The sequence below is a fragment of the Megascapheus bottae genome, chromosome 7, assembly GCF_031878675.1.
Source record: "Megascapheus bottae isolate mThoBot1 chromosome 7, mThoBot2.hap1, whole genome shotgun sequence".
Classification (NCBI taxonomy): Eukaryota; Metazoa; Chordata; class Mammalia; order Rodentia; family Geomyidae; genus Megascapheus; species Megascapheus bottae.
In genome coordinates, this window is record NC_143515.1 from 51,682,081 (window position 1) to 51,700,947 (window position 18,867).

Below are 18,867 nucleotides of genomic sequence, written 5' to 3' on the forward strand. Positions count from 1 at the left end.
ACCCCTAACACTCCATTTCCTTTTTGTCTTTAGACTTTAAGTAACTTCCGTTATCATGTGTATTGCTATCATTTCTCTCTACTGTTTTATTTTTCTATTTATTTAGTTAGTTATTTAGGTGGTACTTGGGCTTAAACCCATGGTCTCAAGCTCTTTATTGACTTTTGGAGCTGTGCCTCCAGTCTGGTATTTTGCTGGTTAATTGGAAATGGAATTTCCTGCACTTTTCTTATGGGGCTTCGAACTATGATCCTCCAGATTTCAACATCCTGAGTGGTAGAATTGCAGATTTCAGCCTTTCATCACCATTTACTACTTTCCTGGTGGCTTTGATTAGTGTTTTAATTTCAACCTGCTACTTAAGTGGATCCTATTCTTTCTCTAAGGCAGATATACCTTCAAGTGCTACCTTTCCTTTTCTTCTATGTGGTGTTATTTGTTGCTTTGTTTTCCATTTGTTTGGTTGTAGGAAAGTTTGGACTGTCTTTGAGCTTGCTAGGCAGGAGCTCTAACTGCTGAGCCACACCTCTAACCCCATTTTCTGCTGGTAATTTTTGAGATAGGGTCTTACTTCCTACTTAGGCCTGCACCTGGTACATTCTATGTTCAGCTTCCCAGGAGCAAAAAACACACACCACCACATACAGCTCTTCATTTAGAAGGGTCTTGTGAACTTTTCTGCTCAGGTTGACCTTGAACCCTGATTCCAATCATCTCAGCCTCTCAAGTAGCTAGGATTACAAGTATAAGCTATTGGTGCTAGCTGCATTTGTTCTTTGATTTACTCCTTCAATGCTTTCCTTGGGAGATTCCATCAAGAAATTTGACATTTACCATATGATCTTCAGTTCAAGTACTGCTTGAATGAAGAAACTGTATGCGAGAAGTCTCCTCCCATCACTTTCAACCTACATCTGCTTTATTTTTTCCTTCTCTTGAAGTTCCTAGTGCCATTTACTTTCTAGGTGTATTTCCTTACAAGAGCATACCAGCTTCTCAGCATACAACATCCATGTAATCTTGGAATTAATTAAGACCTGAAGTACCACCAGCAGCACTCACACTAATGGCTAATGGCTTACTGAGCCCCTACTATGCACCAGGCACTATTGTAGGCATTTTATTAGGTATTAATTTACTTAAGCCTTGTGATAGTCCTACAAAATGAAGACTATTATTGCCCTTACTTAATAGGTGCAGAGACAAGCACAGAGGCTAAGGACTCTGCTAGAGACCAGACAGCCAGCAAATGGCCATCCACTTTCACATGTAGCCATACTTCTGTCACCTACCAACTTTCCATAATCCAATATGATCATGATCTTTTGACCTAGTCTTCTCAACACTTAAAAACTGGGTTTTCATAATCCTAGCACTCAGGAGGCAAAGCAGGAAGGCTCACTGTGAGACCAGTCTGAGCTATCAAAAGACCCCCTGTTTCAAAAACAAAACAAAGCAAAATTAGTTCCTTTGCTTTAAAGATATGTAATTATCACAGCCCATTCTAAATCTTGAATATAACTAACTTAATAGTGCTGTGTCTGTATATTGTTCTACAGGGAAGAATATAGAACTTAGATTCTATAATTCTTTTAAAGATAACCTCTATTATAAGTATTGCTGGATTGTATGCCTACCAGGTTTTCCAGATGTACATTAAATTTAAATCCTTAGTTCTAAGTTAATTTTCACTGTCTGATAAAATATTATCTGAGCATGGATAAAAAAAATGAATTTTTGCAGCTTAGTGAGATAAGTCATTCATACTTTAACAAGGATATTTTAAACAGAGCTGGTTATTCCTGTAGGGAAACCATATTCAGATCAAACTAATTTCTTAAGTGACATAAAAGGAGTGAGTGCCTTTGAGGTATCTTACATAACTGACTGAGTGCTGATGGCTTGGGACTAGATGATGGAATAACAGAGAAAAGGGAAGCTAAATCTTTGAAATATTTTTTAAGAATTATAATTAAAAATCACAGTAAATATCACCTGCCAAGGTATTAAAGTGATTAAAAGCTTATTTTTTCATACTCCTATTGTGATAGGCTTTATAAACAAATAATTTTAGTACACTAACCTGTTAAACACCAGTAATTAGTTGAGAAAAACAAACACAAATGTTCTTGAAGAGAGAGCAAACTCTGAGGGAATTCAGTCCTCTGAAATTATGTTGCTGAAATAATTCTGGAAGACTCCTATCCCAAAATAAAAATCCCCTCTACATTATACTCCTGTTTTCTATTATCTACAACCTCTGTGGTAACTAATTGACAGGATTATTTGATAATATAGATGGGCCTGTTGTGGGTAAAACCCTCTGAAATATTTTGGATTTTCACCAGTAGCATCAAGTGCCTATTATACTTAGTGGATGGAAAGATACTGGATTGGCAGTAGCTTTACTATTAAGTAGTAATGGGATTTAGTATTATCATCTCTCTTCTTTGAACTTTAGCTTCCCATTCTTTCAAATACAGAAATGAGATTCAACGTTCTCCAAGGCCCATGCTAAAAAGTCCCACGTTCTGCAATTTTAAGTTATGATGATTTTGGACACTTTTGCACAAACAAGACTCTAAGGCTCAAATCCCATATAATAAACTAAAAATATGTACTAACCAGTGATATGGGAATAGGATCAATTTTTTCTTAAATCTCTCCCAACAGATCTATTATTGTTAAATTACTTTCTGTCTTGTTGTTCATAAGTCTGGCTCCAAGAAAAGAATAGAGCGATGCCATCTAGGGTATGAAGAGGATTGTATAATTCCAGCACTTGGGAGGTTGAGGCAGGAGAGTCATGAATTTGAGCCAAGTTGGGCTACATAGTGAGACTCTGCCAATATTTTTTTAAATTAAGTATTTAAGGCTAGATGCTGATGGCTCATGATTGTAATCCCAGCTGCTCAGAGGTTTGAGACGTCATGATCACAGTTGGAAGCCAGTCTGGCTTCTTCTTTCCAATTAATCACAAAAAGGTGGAAATGGAGCTGTGGCTCAAGTGTAGAGTGTTAAGTCTTGGGTGGAAAAAAAAAATCTCAGGGACAGCAACTCAGGCCCTGAGTTCAAGCCCCAGGACTGGCTTAAATGAAGAAGATGAAGTACATTAGGAAGCGTCCAACCTTCAGCCCTACATGATAATAGGAAGAAGAAAAGGGAATAGGGAATCGATAATGAGACTTAACTTTCTATTCCCTCTCAGGTTATAAACTGAGGTTTTGGAGATATGACGTGCCTAGATATATATAGGAAGTTTCAAGAAAATTCAAGATAGTCTGGGCATGCCTATAAAAGGTAAAGACCTCTAGGAACGGTGCTTTCAGCCTGGCAACATGTTCAACATGACACAGGGAGAGGAATGCAATGTTAGAGGAGGTGGCCCAAGAAGCCAGGGCAAAGTCTCATCAAGGCCTACATGGAGTATTCAGGAAGACCATACATGCCCACATGTGTCAGTGAGAAAATAGAGGGGTATTGTGGGAATCCATGGACCTGTCAAGACTTGGTGTCAAAGAAGATATACTGGGAATGTCCAGGGAACAAGTACCTCAGAACAGACTTCAGTGAAAGAAGACTGCATAACACTTCAAAGGAAGAGAAATAACCAGTTTTACCTTCGAGGCTAGCAGTTCTGTTATCTGACCATGCCAGCTACAATGGTAGAGAACAACATAAGGACTACCATTTGTGGTTTCCATTCCCTTCCTGCTGTCAAACCTTGTCACAGCAAAGCTCTCAGGTCTGCTTCCAGCCTACCAGTCACTGTGTGGATTAGAAAAAAGATACCCCATAAGATAGAGTAATGCAGAAGGAGTGAATTTGATCAAAGTACATTTTATGCATGTGTATTTATCACAATAAAATCCCTCAGTACAATTAATGTATGCTAATAAAATTAAAATAGTTAAAATCAGCTGGGCATGGTGGCTCAAGCCTGTAATCCTAGCCTCTCAGGAGACTGAGATCTGAGGTTCACAGTTCAAAGCCAGCTGGGGCACTTAAGATTGTGAGACTCTAAAATTAACTAGAAAACTGGAAGTGTCGTGGCTCAAGAGGTAGGGTGGTAGCCTTAAGCTGAAGAGCTCAGGAATAGCACCCAGGCTCGGAGTCCAAGCCCCACAACCAACAAAAAAATAAATATAAAACTGGGAAGTAGGGCTTGGCTCAAGGATAGGGCAGTAGCCTTGAGCTGAAGAGCTCAGGGACAGCACCCAGGCTAAGTTCAAGCCCCATGACCCACAAAAAAAAAAAAAAAGAAAGAGAAGAAAAGGAAAAAAAAAGAAAGGGTGCTTCTTTTCTCAAGACATTTTATTTTCAATGTATTGTCATTATAGAATAAGAAATGCCTTGTTGGATCACCACATGCTACTGTCATGGGCCAGAGAATTGTCATAATTGGTTAAAAAATTGGGGATATGCAAAATACCACCTATATACCTATATAAACTCTGCAATCTATACAGATTAAGAGTTAGGAAATATAACAAAATACAGCACTTCAGAAAAAAAAAGAGGGAGTGTGTGTGTATTTTAGGTTAAAATACAGAAATGAGCAAGCTATATTTTCTTTGTTCATCTCAATTAATGTAGGTAAATACTTGATTCCACCACACCAAAATTCTAATTTTATGACAGAGCCTGTTATCCAGGCTGTGGTTGAACTCATTATGTGGCCCTTTTTACTTTGAGCTTACAGAACTACAGACTTTTATGTGCCAAAGATTTTCCCTTTTATTATTTCCTACAGTTCTCATATATATTATGCAAATATGGAAAGAACTAATAAGTACTTGTTGAATAAAAAAGAAAATTCTTTTTGTTTAAAAGAAAGCAAATCCATGAGACAAAGGCCTAAAGATGAACCATTGTAACAGTGATATTCACAAGACAATATGTTGGAAATTAACTTTACACCTTGGGAGGGGATAAGGAAAGGGAAAGTGGGAGAAAACACAGGAAAGGGTAACAATGTTGAAGTAATGTACTCATTACCTTACAGATGTAACTGTAACCCCTCTATACATTATCCTGATAATAAAATTTTAAAAAAGAATGCAAATTCTTTGGAAAATCAGGATCATGGGCATACTTGAAATAGTTTTCCTGTACTTTTATTTTTTTTCTCTATTTTTTAACTAAATATAAAATTTTAGTCATTTGCCTCTAACAAACTGGAAAGTGCTCAGGGCCTCAGCACTGTCCTCAGACTTTCCTCAAGCTCTACCCTTGAGCCACAGCACCACTTCCAGCTTTTTTCTATGTATGTGGTACTGAGGAATCGAATCCCGGTCTTTGTGCATGCCAGGCAAGTACTCTACCACTAGGTCAAACCACTATGTTTTTGAAAGGAAAATTTCTATGTAAATCTCTCTTCTGGGCCAAAACTCATACATTTTAAATGAGTATCAACTAGTTGAGCTTCAGTTTTGCAAGTTTACATATGTATACAATGTATCTAGATCACACTCACCCTGTTTTATCCCCTTTCCTTCCCCATGACAGTTTTAACAAGACTGTTTTATTTTCACCGGAAAGTTTTGAAATCACTTACTTCTTAAAAACGGAAAACAGTATTATGTATCATAAAATAAATTCTTATTTGTGCGTGAGGGGGAGGGAAGTTATCTTGAAAGGTCAAGTAATTTGTCTAGGGTCCCACATCAAATCTGGGGTCAAACAGCACACAGTACCAGCTCACCTCTTCTTGCACCTCTCCCTTTCCAAAATACATATATTTTTCTCTTAGCCTGCCTTCATCATGCTTTGTAATGGCTTATCTTACACCAAGACAAGCAATGGATGAAACTCAAATGAGAAACCACTGAATGGTCTTCAAACAAGAAAATCCAGCCGTAAACTGTTATTTTTACCATCCAAAAATCGTTAAACCAAAAAAAAAAAAAAACCGAGAGAAGGGGAATTGAAAAAAAATTATAAATATATATCTTTTTCAGTTCTCACAACCAGCAGGCAGGGAATAAGAACGCCTTTTCCTTGGGGAGAGATTATGCTGAGGGGACCAAATACAGACACAAAAGGTAATTCCACATGGGGAGGGGGGGGGGTTGGTTCTTTTCCCCTGAGTTTGTGAGAGCTTAAAAAAAAAAAAAAAAAGTAAATCACAAAAACAAGATCAACCTCAACACACTGACTTTGCTTCTCGCGTCTGTTTTCTTTCCGAACGTTACGCAGACCCCCTTCTCAAACCAAAACCAAACCCACACCGAACAAAGGTCAAAACCTAAAGGTTTCGACGACGACGATCCGGGGAGCCGACTCCAAACTTGGTTGAACAAGCTCAAAGCTCCACGGACGAAAAAAAAAAGTAGATCGTCAAGATTTGCCAATACCCTTAGCTGGGCGAAAGGGCACAGAATCTTTAGCGCTCCCTACAGCTCAGCTTTTGAACCTACCGGGTCGAGAAAACTTGTTACCAACGATCCACTCTCTTGCTCCACTTTAATTTTTATTTTTCCTACGAAAAAAAAAAAAGAAAGAAAGAAATCGGGTGAAGGTTGGGGCGGCGGGAAGGAGGAGGAGGAGGTGGGGGAGGCCGAAACGGCGCAAGGATTAATCACTTCTCCCCATTACATCAGCAGCCCCCGCCCTTCCCTCCGAACAACCTCCTCTTCCCGGCTCGGTCGCTACGCACTGGCGCTCCTTCGCCTACCCCAGCTCTATTATATGCCCTGATACCTCCCCATTATCACCCGCCCTTCCACACTCCCCACCCCCCCCTCTTTTCCTCCACCCTCCCCTTCCACCCCAGCTTGGCAAGGAGGAAACTCGAGAGGAAACAGGGCGTTGAAGGAAGGGACTTCACGATAAGAGCGGAAGTGCCATTGGCCCGGAGGTTGTATGGGCGCTTCCCATTGGCCACCGGACCCGGAATCCCCGCCTCCGTACTCCCCGCCCACCCACCCCTCCCCCCCCCCGCCCCGCGGCCCTCCCCCGCGCCCCTGGCCAGCCCCGCGGCGGGGAGGGACCGACTGGGCGAGAGCCGAGGCTCCGGCGGTGTCAATGGCTCCTCCTGCCACGGAGCAGCAGCAGCAGCAGCGGCAGCAGCAGCGGCGAGGGCGACCGGGCTGAGGAGGAGGAGGAGGAGGAAAGGCTCCTTTAAGGAGGAGGAACGACGACGCCTCTTTTTCCCTCTATCTCCTCCCTTTACACCCATTTCCCCTTCGCCGAGGAGAGAAGGGAGGGAGGGGGAGGAGAGAGAAGAGGCCGAAGAAAGAGAAAAAATTCCTCGCAGAAATCTCTTTCAGGGGGTGTGGGGGGGGAGGAAGAGGGAGAAAAGAGAGCCGGGCGCCCCCCGCTCCCTCCCTCCCTGCTCTCCCTCTCTGCTCCCTCGCCCGCCCGCCCGCCTACTCCCCCCGCCGCCGGAGACGCCGCTCGGGAGCCGGCGGGACCCGGGTCTGTCTCCTCGGCCGCCGCCGCCGCCGCCGCCGCGCCTCGCCGGGGGAGCCCCGAGCGGGCGGACGCCCTTTCTTTCTTTCTCTCGCTGCGCCCGTCTTTCTGTCTCCGTCCCTCGCGGCCGCCCCGCCCGGCGGCCTCGGCCTTCCCCGTGCGCCAGGGCCCGCCCGGCCGACCTCGCTCGGGCTCCGCGGGTCTCCCCGGCCTTTCCCCCGGACTCGGGGTCCCGCTCCGTCTCCCCTTCCCGCTCCCTTCTCTCCCCCGGCGCCCCTCTCCTTCCTCCCCCCTCCCCTCCCGGCTCTCCGGCCCCGGCGATCGCCGCGCGTGTGCGCGTGAGACTGTGTGTGTCCCTCCGCCAACGCCGCCACCTCAGCCCGGCAAATGAACTCCGTCCGAGCCGCCAACCGGAGACCCAGGCGAGTGTCGCGGCCGCGCCCGGTGCAGCAGCAGCAGCAGCAGCAGCCCCCGCAGCAGCCGCCGCCGCAGCCACCCCAACAGCAGCCCCCGCCGCCGCCGCAGCAGCAGCCCCCGCCGCCGCCGCAGCAGCAGCAGCCCCAGCAGCAGCCGCCACCGCCGCCACCGCCGCCTCCGCCGCTGCCTCAGGAGCGGAACAACGCCGGCGAGCGGGGTAAGGCCGCCGCGCTCCCACCCGCCGTGCTCGGGCGCCCGGCCCCGCCGGGGCGCTGCGGGCGGGGAGGCCGGGCGGGAGGGCGGGCGGGTGGGGGCGGCCTGCGCGCCCCGGGGATGGGAGACGCAAAGGCCGGGCGGAGGCGGGTCCCGAGGTGCCGCAGTGTCAGCCCCGGGGACCCGGACGGGGCCCGGCCCGGCCGGCAGGAAAAGCCGCGGCTTCCCGACTCGCTCGGGCTCTAGGTTCAGGCCGCGCTTTGTTTGGTTTCGGGGGCTCGGCACCCTCCACCCCCCGCCCCTTCCCGGGGCTTCCCGGCTGGCTCGCGCACCCCGCGGGAGTCTGTTGGCGGCTGGGGAGGGGGAGGGCGGGGGAAAGGTGGGAGTTCTCCTTTTTCTGCCGCCTCCCCGGGTCTGGGCTCCCCCCGGTTTCTCCGGGTAGGTGTGTGTGTGTGTGGAGGGGGGAACGGCTGGGGGTGGTGGGGTGGGCTGGGGAACTTGTTTTATCCCCCCGTCTCCCCGGGTAGCCTCCTCTCCCGTGCCGGAGAGGGAGAGGGGTTCGAGGGGTCGGTGGTGTTGGCCGGGGGGGGGGGGGGGAACAAGTTCCCCCGCCTCCCCCCTCCGGTCACGGGGTAGGGGGAGCCGCGACTCCTCTTTGGCGGCCCCACGATGTTTGCTGCGCAGTTCGCCTACAGTTACAGAACCCCTGGGAAGGGCCCGTTAAATCGAGACCTTTAAATAAATATCGAATCCATCGGCCATTTCCAGCCCCCTCCCTCGTGTGCAGTGCAGTTACCCTTCCGCTCGGGCGGCACCCCCCTCCCCTGCCGTCCCCTCCGCCCGCGGTGCCCCCCTCCGCCGCCCGCCGGGGTCCGGACACCCCTCTCCCGGCCCTGGCCCCGGGGGTGGAGAGTGTGTCTGTGTCTGTGCGCGCGTGTGCACGCGCGTGTGTTGTGACCAAGGCCTAGTGAAATGTGTCATTTGGACCCAACCGTGCAGCGCTGTCTGGTAACCACCATTGTCTGAGGGCTGAGGCTCCCCGGGGTTGGATTCCTGCTTTCACGAAAATAATGCTCAGTTCTCCTCGCGTGATACAGTTACTTGGAGATGTTTGTGAAATGTGTATGTGTGTGTGTGTGTGTGTGTGTGTCGGGGGGGGGTTGCACGTTCATCTTCCAACACAACTTCTCTTGATTAGCTGCTTTCTGTTGAGGTGGTGGAGGTCAGTGCCGTATTTTTCTGCGTGGTGGTTGTTTTAAGGAGAAGTGTTAGGAGACATTTTCGCATGTTTTAGGTTAATTTTAACATGCCTTGGTTGTCACACCTCCTTTGGTTAAGAGGACTGAGATTAAATGTATTTTTTAGATTATGCCTTCTAACCTGAAGAACTGTTACATTGTTGTAGCTAATCAAAACCTTTAACAAGTAAAGAAGATCGTAATCTGAAAAATAGTTTTAATAGCTTTGCATTGGTCACTGTTCAGATAGTGTGAGAAAGCAGTTTGCTAACTTGAAAGAAGGTAATGTTTCAAGCCAGTTAGAGGTCTTGTGCAACATAATTGGTAAATATGTTTTTGATTCTTTGATGTGCTCACCTTTTTTTTTATAAATTAAAAATCTGTAGTCTTATCACTTCTTTTTACACATATATGTCAGAGTTCCTCTGGTAGTCCATACAAGTAATATTTAGATCTTAAGAATTGGCTCCATAGGAAAGCTTGCATTATTTTTAGAAAACAATGAAGTAAATTTTTGAAATGATAGAGTTTAACATTAAGAATCCTGTAGTTACAGGAAGCTTTTTGAAGATGTAATAATTTGATAATATTAGCAAAGCATCAAAATATGTCAGCAAAACTTAATTTACTTCCATTGTGTTTTTTAAGTGTTTATTCTACATCTCCATATCATGATTTGCATGTAATTTCAAACCTCGCCAAGTTATTCTTGGGACATTTTTCTTCGTTCATAATTTCTACCTACCAAAGACAATTTCTACTTATTAATGTAGTGGTGGTTATTATTTACATATTAGAGTGTCAGTTTTCCTTTTATTGATGTTTAAAAATTGACAATTTGTCAATTCATGAATTAGAAATTCAGGATGTACCTAACCAATAGTAAATGAAACCACACTAGAATTATTGCTTTGCTGCGGTGAGTAGAAACTATTCTGGAGACTCATGTTGGTATAGTGGGGGAAAAAACTTACTGATGCCTTCAGGAAAAATTGTATGTGTCTTTCAGAGGGCAAATAAACGCCCTCAGAATAACTAAAACACCAAGATGAGTTAAAGAGAAAAGCAGTTAAGGTTTTGCCTGCCTGTATAAAGACATAATTCTTTGAAAAACTCTTGTTTTGATTATATATTTAAAATATACAGTTCACATACTAATAAGTTAGCTAAAATGTTCTTAAAGCTTACATGAAAGAAAGAAAATCACTTTCTAGTTTGGAGAAGTTTTTATTATTGATATTTGAGAATGTGTAGGATTTAATAATTGTCATAAGCTAATTAAGGAACCAAAGCTAGCAAGTATTTGCTGTTGGCTAGCTTTCTTTTCTGGCCTTTTTCTGACTCTTGATGAATTTGTAATTCTTGCATTAGTCTTGGGTAGAGTTACATAATAGTGGATCAGACAGCTTTCCAGGTAGGGAACTAAAGAGAGTTACTGTTTGTACAAAATTTAGTTTACTTTATATATATTCACATAGTTAAAATGAAGCTGCACTTTAGACTTTATAATAACTGGCTATTTAGTTACACTTTTTTCAAACAAAATTTCTGTCCAGCTGGTTTTTAGCTGCTTCACATGCACAATTTAATTGCATAAAAACTGTCAGTTCTACCAAGTATATATACATGATACATATGTGTGTTCTATATGTACATGTACAAATATTTACACACACATATATTTTCTCTTAAATGTACTGGTCAGCATTTGAAGAAAGGAAACTGCCTTTTTTGTTGTTGTTTTGTAGGGCTTGAACTCAGGGGCCTAGATGCTGTCCTTGAGCTCTTTTGCTCAAGGCCAGCAATCTTCCACTTTGAGCCACTTTGCCACTTGTGGTTTTTGAGTGGTAAAGGATCTGAATTTCCCAGGTACTTTTCTGCCCTGACTATCTTTGCACTGTGATTCTCAGATCTCAGTCTCTTGAGTAGCACTGGTGCCTGCTAGAAACAGTCTTTTAAGAATAAGATAGGCTTCTCTCAAAAGAAGCCATCCATTGGAATTCTTCCATATCACATTGGGAAAGATCGGTCTGGGCATTTTATGGGATGTTGTCTTTAACCATATTATCTGACGTGGTCCACTGTCTTTAGACTGAATACTGATCATTAGCTTTCAGTTATCTTAAGTTTCACATGTTACTTTTAGGCTCATACAAAATAATTTTTGTTCCATATAATCAAATTTTTGATAACTCATTTCATGTTTTGATAAAACTGAAAGTATATGTTGGATTTTTTTATAATTTGTTTTGTTTGTATATTTTATATTTTTTAGTTGACAAATTATCACATACTTAAAAGGTACTATTTCAGTATGTAAATTGTATGTGTGCACATTATGAACTTTTCAAATGAGCATATCTTCTCACATTTATCAGTTACCATTTCTTTGTGATGAAAATATTCAATATTCTTTTTTCTAGCTTTTCTTTGAAACACATAGAACATTATTGTAGTCACCTCAGTGAGTAGTAGAAAACCAAAGTTTATTTTTCTTTTCTAACAAGAAGCTATGTTTTCTCCATCCTTCAACTCTCTTTAATCTCTAATAATGACAATTCTACACTGCACTTCCTTGAGATCAACAACTTTTTTAGGTTGCATACATGAACAAGCCCATGTGGTATTGTCTTTTTGTGTTTGGCTGAAGATAATGAAGTCTGTTCTACCCATATTGTTACTGTTAACTTTTTTTTTTTAATGACAGGATTTCACCCCTTTTTTCCTGGCTGAATAATTGTATATGTGTGTACGATATATACATAAGTGTATGCCATGTTTTTACCTATTAATCAGTTATAGACAATTAGATTGTTTCCAGACTGTTGTGAATAGTATGCAATAAACATGAGAGTATAAATGTTTTTAGATAGGAGTTTCATTTCCTTTTTTGTTATTTGTATATATGTTATATTTATTTATATATTATATACATATATATATATATTTTTTTTTTTTTTTTTTTTTTTTGCCAGTCATGGGGCTTCAACTCAGGACCTGGGCATTTTCCTTAGATACTTTTTGCTCAAGGCTATAACACTGCCAGTTGAGCCACAGCACCACTTCTGGATTTTTCTGAGTATGTGTTCCTGGGGAAATTGAACCCAGGGCTTTGTGCATGCTAGACGAACACTCTACCACTAGGCCACACTCCTGGCCCCTGTTTTATATGTTTAAAGGATTTAGCTTTTTACCCTGTTCTGCCAAATTTATTTATCCTTGAAATCTTTTGTATTTCTTTTGTAGAAATATGGGGGGAACTTGGAAATTTTCAGAAGCATTGTATGTATACTCTAACTTGTTTTATTTGTTAAAATTAATTTCTGTTTAGCTTGACATAGGAAGTAGAAGCAGGAGGATTGTATGAGTTAGGCTAATCAGTTCCGCTTAATGAGATATTACATAATGACCCCCCCATATCTCCCCCCAATTAAAGCCAGGTGCTGTTGGTGGCTCACATCTGTAATCCTAGCTACTTGGGAGGCTGAGATTGGGAGATTGTGATTCAAAGCCATCCCAGAATGGAAGATCTATGAGACTCTTACATTCATTTAGTCACCAGAAATAGAGGCTGGGTGCGTGTGGCTCATGCCTGTCGTCTAGGTACTTGGGAGTACTGAAATTTGGGGAATCTGTTTGAAGCCAGCCTGGGTAGCAAAGTCCATAAGACTCTCATCTCTAACCACCAGAAAGGGAGAAATAGAGGTATAGCTCAAGTAGTAAATCTCGAGCTTTGTGCAAAAAAATCTTAAGGACCAGAGTTTCATGCCTAGAGAGTGGCACAAAAAGAAAAATAAAAAACCCCACATGTATGGCTCAAATGTTAAAATGTTCTCCTTCCACAGAAAACTAAGGGGCAGTGGTCATTATAGTTGTGCACTTACGCATCCACAAATGATATTTCTGTGGATGTTTTTGAAGGTAGGTGTGATTTTTTTCTGGGTACTAGAAAATTACAGGACTATTTGAAGTGCTAAAAATGTAACTATAAGATAGTTACAATGTAATTAAATACCTGTACCTTATGTTAATACATCTTGCTATAAATTTATAGTTGAAAGTAATTTTGTTGTGTAAAGCTTAAGCCTCTCTAGTCTCATACTTGCAAAAATCCTGCCTGTGGAGGCTGGGCAGGGTAGCACACACCTATAATGCCTGCTACTCTGTAAAGTAGACGAGGACTATTATGTGAAGTTTCCCATCAGCCAGAACAAAAGGATCTGTGAACCCCCATCTCAACAGATAAAGCTGGGTATGATGGTATTTCAGGCATCCCCTACTCCACCCTGGGCCAAAATGGAGACTTTCAAAATAACTAGAGCAAAAAGGGCTGAAGGTAATGGCTCAAACAGCACAGTACCTTCCTGAGAACCTCAAAGGCAAAGTTGAAAACCTTAATATGACTTCTCCATAAAAGCAAGTGGGGCTGTGATATGGTTTAACTGGTAGAGCGTGTCCTTAAATGCCAGGCTTAATACTAGTACCACCAAAAAAGAAGGGAGGGGGTGGAAACAAGATAGAAAACTCATCTATGAAATTAAACCAATATGGTGTTGTAGTCATGTGTGCTTTTTTTTTTTTTTTTGCCATTTGTGGGGCTTGAACACAGGGCCCCAGTAGTGTTCTTGGATTTTTTTCCTCAAGGCTAGAGCTCTACCCTTGAGCCAACTACCACTTCCAGTTTTTTCTTTTCTCTATGTGGTTCTGAGGAATCAAACCCGAGTCTTCGTGCATGCTAGGCAAGCACTCTACCACTAAGCCAAATTCCCAGCCTTACATACACTTTTTATGTAATGGTTCTCCCTTCAGGTTTTCATTTTGCTCATAGAACTGCAGCCTTTAATAGTGGAATTTTGGACAAGAAACACGATACTTCCTATTTGAGAAATCAAGTGCTCTGGGGCAGTACTCTCCCATCTGGTGCCTTTACCTTCATAGTAAATCCTGTGGGAGAATATGAGAAAAATGTCAACCCTTTGCCCCTTTTTTTTGGTAGTGGGCCTGGGTACCGTCTCCACGTTCTTCAGCTCAAGGCTATGCAAGCACTCTACCACTAGGTCAAACTACCATCCTCCCTTTCATTCCCCCCACCCCCCAACACAGCCTGCTTTCTCATAGCTTAGAAATTGAGAAAAAGCCTGTAATCTCGGCATTCAGGAGGCTAAGGCAGGAGTATCACAAATTCAAAACAGCTTGGTAAGGAATACAAATGGAGTAGTATCAGTGTTAAAATTTTTGTAGTGAAGCCTCAAGATTATCCCCTGTATTATTTTTCTTTCTTTAAAATTCTGACAAACCCAAGGAAAGACCACTATCTAGCTTGGAATTAGCCATATAAGACAAAAACAACTACCATAGATTCTAACCTGTTAGTAAGGACTCCCTTCCCCCAGTCTTCTCACATAGATTTGGCAGAATTCAAGGTTAGTAAGTACAGTTGTTACTCAGAATCAGGGGATCTGGTTCTAGGATACTCAAGATCTCCATACCAAAATCTGTATACGTTCAAGTCTCAGTGACTTGGTAGCCAGGTGTGGTAGCTCACACCTGAAATCCTAGCTAATCAGGAGGCTGAGATCTGAGGATCAAGGTTCAAAGCCAGCCAGGGCACAAAAGGACCTGAGACTCTTATCTCCAGTTAACCTCTAGAAAACCAGAATGTGGAGCTTGGCTCAAGGGTAGCGCGAAAGCCTTGAGCTGAAGAGTGAAGAGCTCAGGGACATCGCCCAGGCCAAGTTCAAGGCCCATTACCCACACATAAAAAAAAAAATGACATGGTAGAGAATTTGTATATAGCCTATACATATCCTCCCAAATTCTGTAAATTATCTCAAAATGACTTAAATTACCTACTATAATGTAAATACAATGTAAATGGTTGTTCTACTGTCTTTTTAGGGGAAGAATAACAGATAAAGGTTGTTTATGGTAGCTTTTCATTCCAGACACAAGACACAACTTTCCCACCTAAATATTTTCAGTTGGTTGACTATAGGGATATGATGGAACCCATAGATATTCAGGAACAATTGTATTTTATCAGCTTTCCCTTCCCTGAAGTATCTTAACATTGAAAATAACCATCTGTGATACTAAGTATCAGTGTGCAGTCTCATCTTTCTGTTCCTAATAAGATACCCTTATTTTTTGTATCTGTCTTCCCACTTAACCTCTGAAGCATTGTTTGGTTTTGCCATCCTGGGGCTTATACTCAGGGCCTGAGCACTAACCTTGGCTTTCTCAAGGCTAGAGCTCTACTAGTTGAGCCACAGCGCCACTTCCAGCTTTTTCCTATGTATGTGGTACCAGGGAATCGTACCTGGGTCTTTGTGCGTACAAAGCAAGTACTCTACCAGTAGGCCAAACTCACAGCACCTGAAGCATTGTTTACTTTTTACTAAGTAACTCTTAATGTTGATTTCTTTTTCCAAAAACTTTTTTTTTTTTTAAACTTAGGGCCTTAAGCTCATGCTCCAACTTTTTCCATACCTCCATTCTGGATCTTCTTGTTAATTGGAGATAATTCTACTTGGGTTTAACTTCATATCACGATCCTCAAATCTCAGCTTCCTGAGTAGCTAGGATTATAAGTATAAGCCACTTATAAGTGAGGGCCTGGTTTGAATTGCATTCTTCTAAATCACACAGATCAGTATTAGAGAGTAATGGTGAAATACTATCTTAAACTGCAGTTGAGAAGGATATGTTAATTTAATGCCACTGTTTGTTGAGTCCTTTGGTTTTACCTTTTTCAAATAACTTGATTATTGTAGATCTGTCTCAAGAAAAGAATACATTGATTGACCAGGATATATTTTTCCTGCGTGTTAATGAGATCACTAAGCACTTACCATACAAAGAAGAGTAGATTTCCCCTGAATTACTCATAAGGTCTGAATAAAGAATGTTAGATCATTTTAAATACTCTAGTGCAGGAGGGGGAAAGTGTGAGTAAAATAGTATTAGACTTTAATAGCAATTTTGACTTGTTTGTGGACAGTTCTTTTCTTGTCAGAGTTTTTGAGTTTGTTTCATGAGTAACTTGGTGTTTTTGTTTCTTTTTTAATGTTTAGCTAACAGAAGGTAGCTGCTTAATTTTAATCTTTAAAAAATAGAGAAATGAAACTAACTTCCTTTACATAATTTTAGTTTAAGGCAAGTATTGAAATATATTTTACTTTGAAAATTAATATATTAGTTGCATTTGTTTTCATTTTAAAACATCTACAAAAAGTTCTGTATGATTATTGCTTAGTCTCCCCATTTGGACATTGTGAAATTATGTTCAAAAGAGTGGAGAAGTTTTAAAAACTTTTTTTCCTGTTTGGTGACTAAACATGAAAAGCCAAAGTAATAATTCTATATCTTACAAGGAAATAAAAAGTGCCCATTCGTGTGTGTGTGTGTGTGTGTGTGTGTGTGTGTTATAAATGAAAAGAATGCCTACTTTTCTGTTTTCTCAACCTAAAAATTACTTGGAGTGGAAATAAGAATTCGTGCTTTAAATTATTTTTCGAGTCATAATGGTAATCTTAATTTCACTGTTTTCTCCTAATAAGCAATGACACTTTTTCCAGTTGGCTGAGCTCTGAGTTGTGGTAAAATCCTTTTTAAAGGTTTTTCCTGACCAGGAGTTTGGCCTAGTGGTAGAGTGTTTACCTAATATGCACGAAGACCTGGGTTCGATTCTTTGGTACCACATACGTAGAAAAAAAAAAAGCTGGAAGTGGTGCTGTGGCTCAAGTGGTAGAGCTCTAGCTATGAGAAAGCCCAAGGACAGTGCTTAGGCCCTGAGACTAAGACTGGCCAAAAAAAAAAAAAAGTGGATAAAGGTTTTTCTTTAGCATGGACTTGACTGACCACTATATGGGTTCAACCCATGGGTTAAAGCATAATAAAATAATTATTAAATTAAGATTAGTTTGTTTTGTCTACTTGACTTGGATTCAAATGCTTTCTTGCCTAGTGTTCAGCATTTAATATTTTTTCTATACCTAAGCATTGATTTTGTATCTTACATACATAGTGCACATACAAATAAGAACATGTGGCTTTGTAAGAATCTAGCACTTGGGAGCTGGAGTAGAGAAAGATCATTATTTTTCACTTGCTATTTTTTTTTTTTGCCAGCTCAGGGCCTGAGCACTGTCGTTGGGCTTTCTCAAGGCTAGAGCTCTACCACTTGAGCCTCAGCACTACTTCCTGCTTTTTTTTCTATGTATGTGATACCAAGGACTCTAACCCAGGTCTTCGTGCGTGTTAGGCAAACACTCTACCACTAGGCCAAACTCTCTGGCCCAGTCTTGCTATGTTTTATTACAGACAGGATTGGTGACATATCACTATTGATTGTTTCTTTCCACATAGTTTTATATTTTGGAGAAGAAAAAAATCAGATTTTTAAGAATTAAAAGTGAATAGAAGCCAAGTGTTGGTGGCTTATGTCTATAATCCTTGCTACTCAGAATGCTGATGACTACTTCCCAAATTTTGGTACTTTAGGCCCAGATAGGTGAAAAGGCGATTTGGAAAAACTTGATTGGGTAGGTGTGCTTCTTTAGAGGTACATACTTAGGAGGAAAGCCACATAACATTATAGAACTGATTTTCTAATTATGATTCTAATAACTGATTTTCTTTTTTTGTGTGTCGGGGTGGGGAAGTCCTGGCCCTTGAATTCAGGGCCTGTGTACTTTCCTTAGGCTTTCTCAAGGCTAGTGCTCTACCACATGAGCCACAACATTATTTCTGGCTTTTTCTGTATATATGGTACCACTTGAGCCTCAGCACTCAGACCTGGAATTGAACCCAGGTCTTGACCACTAGTCCAAACTCCCAACCCTAATAACTGATTTTCTACCTCTACTTTATTCTTGCAGTTTCCTTAACTGGCCTTCCTCCTTTTCTTTTTTCCACATGACTTACTTTGGGGTTGAAAACAGGGATGGAGAGAAAATTAGAATTGGAACTGGTAAGAGAGGTACTGTATGGGTCATTTGAATTAGCAGTGTTGATGTAGATTGGATAAATCTTTTTATCCTTCCTTCCCATAATAAAGGCCATACATAGCGTAACTGTGTAATTAAATTACAAAAATATTATATTAATCTTTTAAAATTAAGCCTGTAATTATAGTAAGTGCACAAATGGTATGCAGCTTGATGGCACTTCACAAAGTGGACGTGGTTATATAACCAGTGATACTTAGAGTAAGAATTGAAATACTACCAACATCCTAGAAGTCTTCCTTGAGGGTCCTATCAGTTACTACTCCCATGCTTACCATCTAAATATTACTTGGATAAGTTGTCATTAATAGTCATCCAATGTATTCCTTGGTGACTGGCTTCTTTCCTGTAAAATTTGTTTGTGAACTTCATTCATGTAGTTGCTTGTAGCATTAGTTTAAACAAATTTTAAAAAATTGTTATGTGAAGGTGATAAACAGAGGGATATGGTTACATTAGGCAAAATGTACATTTCTTTTTGGACAGTGTTCTACCTTCTTTTGTACTCTGTTTTCCCCTCCCATCCTCCACCCACAAGTTATATAATTCATTTTCAGCATAGTGTCCAGTGAGTACTT

At 41.7% G+C, this 18,867-nt stretch overlaps 1 protein-coding gene across 2 annotated transcripts in view; it reads left to right on the forward strand.

Annotated features, from left to right (window-relative positions):
- The first annotated feature begins 7,920 nt into the window (after positions 1–7,920).
- The window catches only part of Fbxo11 (F-box protein 11), an 83,518-nt gene continuing 72,571 nt past the window's right edge, over positions 7,921–18,867 (forward strand). Inside the window, exon 1 of one of the 2 annotated variants that reach the window (XM_090336985.1) lies at positions 7,921–8,047. The gene's annotated coding sequence lies outside the window, so the exon portion shown is untranslated. The remainder of the gene's footprint in view (positions 8,048–18,867) is intronic. The other variant, XM_090336984.1, reaches the window with a different exon arrangement.